This window comes from Juglans regia, unplaced genomic scaffold (genome assembly GCF_001411555.2).
Source record: "Juglans regia cultivar Chandler unplaced genomic scaffold, Walnut 2.0 Scaffold_826, whole genome shotgun sequence".
NCBI classification, from domain to species: domain Eukaryota; kingdom Viridiplantae; phylum Streptophyta; class Magnoliopsida; order Fagales; family Juglandaceae; genus Juglans; species Juglans regia.
Genome location: NW_023363212.1, coordinates 1 through 3,089, shown reverse-complemented (window position 1 = coordinate 3,089; position 3,089 = coordinate 1). Strand labels below are relative to the sequence as shown.

General features: G+C 47.9%; 9 non-coding genes and 1 pseudogene across 9 annotated transcripts; all 10 read right to left on the bottom strand.

The window, feature by feature from the left end:
• Positions 1-177: 177 nt before the first annotated feature.
• On the bottom strand, positions 178-295 carry LOC118347043. Its single transcript, XR_004800302.1, has one exon. It is a non-coding gene; the product is annotated as a 5S ribosomal RNA (ribosomal RNA).
• Positions 296-484: 189 nt separating this feature from the next.
• LOC118347037 lies at positions 485-603 on the bottom strand. The gene has a single exon (XR_004800297.1). It is a non-coding gene; the product is annotated as a 5S ribosomal RNA (ribosomal RNA).
• Positions 604-779: 176 nt separating this feature from the next.
• LOC118347045 lies at positions 780-898 on the bottom strand. Its single transcript, XR_004800304.1, has one exon. It is a non-coding gene; the product is annotated as a 5S ribosomal RNA (ribosomal RNA).
• Positions 899-1,087: 189 nt separating this feature from the next.
• Positions 1,088-1,206, bottom strand: LOC118347044. Its single transcript, XR_004800303.1, has one exon. It is a non-coding gene; the product is annotated as a 5S ribosomal RNA (ribosomal RNA).
• Positions 1,207-1,396: 190 nt separating this feature from the next.
• On the bottom strand, positions 1,397-1,515 carry LOC118347042 (annotated as a pseudogene).
• A 190-nt stretch (positions 1,516-1,705) lies between these two features.
• Positions 1,706-1,824, bottom strand: LOC118347040. The gene has a single exon (XR_004800300.1). It is a non-coding gene; the product is annotated as a 5S ribosomal RNA (ribosomal RNA).
• A 190-nt stretch (positions 1,825-2,014) lies between these two features.
• LOC118347041 lies at positions 2,015-2,133 on the bottom strand. Its single transcript, XR_004800301.1, has one exon. It is a non-coding gene; the product is annotated as a 5S ribosomal RNA (ribosomal RNA).
• Positions 2,134-2,325: 192 nt separating this feature from the next.
• LOC118347046 lies at positions 2,326-2,444 on the bottom strand. The gene has a single exon (XR_004800305.1). It is a non-coding gene; the product is annotated as a 5S ribosomal RNA (ribosomal RNA).
• A 190-nt stretch (positions 2,445-2,634) lies between these two features.
• Positions 2,635-2,753, bottom strand: LOC118347039. The gene has a single exon (XR_004800299.1). It is a non-coding gene; the product is annotated as a 5S ribosomal RNA (ribosomal RNA).
• Positions 2,754-2,943: 190 nt separating this feature from the next.
• LOC118347038 lies at positions 2,944-3,062 on the bottom strand. Its single transcript, XR_004800298.1, has one exon. It is a non-coding gene; the product is annotated as a 5S ribosomal RNA (ribosomal RNA).
• Between the last annotated feature and the right edge of the window lie 27 nt (positions 3,063-3,089).

Below are 3,089 nucleotides of genomic sequence, written 5' to 3'. Positions count from 1 at the left end.
ACTTAAAATTCATATAATCCTTGAGCGACATACTGGCGTCCTTCCGATCCCAATCCAAACGGAGATCTGATCCAAACCCATGGCTACGCGATGGGCAGGGCGAGATTTTCCCAAAAATCCACTCCCGAGTGCTCCTTCTTGTCAATTTATCTCGCAAGGCGGAAAAAACAAAAACGAGGGGTGCAACACGAGGACTTCCCAGGAGGTCACCATCCTAGTACTACTCTCGCCCAAGCACGCTTAACTGCGGAGTTCTGATGGGATCCGGTGCATTAGTGCTGGTATGATCGCACCCATCAAACTAATTACTTAAAATTAATATAATCCTTGGCCGACATACTTGCGTCCTTCCGATCCCAATCCAAGCGGAGATCTGATCCAAACCCATGGCTACGCGATGGGCAGGGCGAGATTTCCCGAAAAATCCACTCCCGAGTGGTCCTTCTTGTCAATTTATCTCGCAAGGCGGAAAAAACAAAAACGAGGGGTGCAACACGAGGACTTCCCAGGAGGTCACCCATCCTTGTACTACTCTCGCCCAAGCACGCTTAGCTGCGGAGTTCTGATGGGATCCGGTGCATTAGTGCTGGTATGATCGCACCCATCAAACTAATTACTTAAAATTCAAATAATCCATGAGCGACATACTACGCTACGTCCAATCCAAGGAGGTCGGTCAAACCCCTTAAGCTGCAGCGATGAGCTGAGAGCGGGTACCAAAATCTCCGCAGTGGTCCTTCTTGTCAATTTATCTCGCAAGGCGGAAAAAACAAAAACAAGGGGTGCAACACGAGGACTTCCGAGGAGGTCACCCATCCTAGTACTACTCTCAACCAAGCACGGTTAACTGCGGAGTTCTAATGGGATCCGGTGCATTAGTGCTAGTATGATCGCACCCATCAAACTAATTACTTAAAATTCAAATAATCCTTGAGCGACATACTAGCGTCCTTCCAATCCCAATCCAAACGGAGATCTGATCCAAACCCATCGCTACGCGATGGGCAGGGCGAGATTTTCCCAAAAATCCACTCCCGAGTGGTCCTTCTTGTCAATTTTTCTCGCAAGGCGGAAAAAACAAAAACGAGGGGTGCAACATGAGGACTTCCCAGGAGGTCACCCATCCTAGTACTACTCTCGCCCAAGCACGCTTAACTGCGGAGTTCTGATGGGTTTCGGTGCATTTGTGCTGGTATGATCGCACCCATCAAACCAATTATTTAAAATTCATATAATCCTAGGGCGACCTACTAGCATATTTCCGATCCCAATGCGAACCGGTGATCTGATCGAAACCCTTGGCTACGCGATGGGCAGGGCGCGATTTTCCTAAAAATTCACTCCCAAGTTGTCCTTCCTGTAAATTCCTCTCGCAAGGCGGAAAAAACAAAAACGAGGGGTGCAACACGAGGACTTCCCAGGAGGTCACACATCCTAGTACTACTCTCGCCCAAGCTCGGTTAAATGCGGAGTTCAAATGGGATCTAGTGCATTATTGCTGGTATGATCGCACCCATCAAACTAATTATTTCAAATTCATATAATCTTAGGGCGACCTAGTAGCGTATTTCCGATCCCAATGCGAACCGGCGATCTGATCGAAACCCTTGGCTACACGATGGGCAGGGCGCAATTTTCCTAAAAATCCACTACCGAGTGGTCCTTATTGTCAATTCCTCTCGCAAGGCGGAGAAAACAAAAACGAGGGGTGCAACACGAGGACTTCCCAGGAGGTCACCCATCCTAGTACTACTCTCGCCCAAGCAAGCTTGAATGCAGAGTTCTGATGGGATCCGGTGCATTAGGACTGGTATGATTGCACACATCAAACTAATTATTACAAATTCATATAATCCTAGGGTGACCTACTAGCTTATTTCCGATCCCAATGCGAACCGGCGATCTGATCGAAACCCTTGGCTACACGATGGGAAGGGCGTGATTTTCCTAAAAATCCACTCCCGAGTGGTCCTTATTGTCAATTCCTCTCGCAAGGTGGAAAAAACAAAAACGAGGGGTGCAACACGAGGACTTCCCAGGAGGTCACCCATCCTAGTACTACTATCGCCCAAGCACGGTAAATTGCGGTGTTCAAATGGGATCCGGTGCATTAGTGCTGGTATGATCGCACCCGTCAAACTAATTATTTAAAATTAATATAATCCTAGCGCGACGTACTAGCGTCTTTCCGATCCAAATGCGAACCGGCGATCTGATCGAAACCCATAGCTACGCGATGGGCAGGGCGCGATTTTCCTAAAAATCCACTCCCGAGTTGTCCTTCTTGTCAATTCCTCTCGCAAGGCGGAAAATAAACAAAAACGAGGGGTGCATCACGAGGACTTCCCAGGAGGTCACCCATCCTAGTACTACTCTAGCCCAAGCACGGTTAAATGCAGAGTTCAAATGGGATCTGGTGCATTAGTGCTGGTATGATCGCACCCATCAAACTAATTATTTCAAATTCATATAATCCTAGGGCGACCTACTAGTGTATTTCCGATCCAAATGCGAACCGGCGATCTGATCGAAACCCATAGCTACGCGATGGGCAGGGCGCGATTTTCCTAAAAATCCACTCCCGAGTTGTCTTTCTTGTCAATTCCTCTCAGAAGGCGGAAAAAACAAAAACGAGGTGTGCAACACGAGGACTTCCCAGGAGGTGACCCATCCTAGTACTACTCTCGCCCAAGCACGCTTAACTGCGGAGTTCTGATGGGTTTCGATGCATTTGTGCTGGTATGATGGCACCCATCAAACCAATTATTTAAAATTCATATAATCCTAGGGCGACCTACTAGCGTATTTCCGATCCCAATGCGAACCGGTGATCTGATCGAAACCCATGGCTACGCGATGGGCAGGGCGCGATTTTCCTTAAAATCTACTCCCAAGCTGTCCTTCTTGTAAATTCCTCTCGCATGGCGGCAAAAACAAAAACGAGGGGTGCAACACGACGACTTCCGATGAGGTCCCCCATCCTAGTACTACTCTCGCCCAAGCAAGCTTGACTGCAGAGTTCTGATGGGATCCGGTGCATTAGTGCTGGTATGATCGCACCCATCAAACTAATTATTTAAAATTCATAT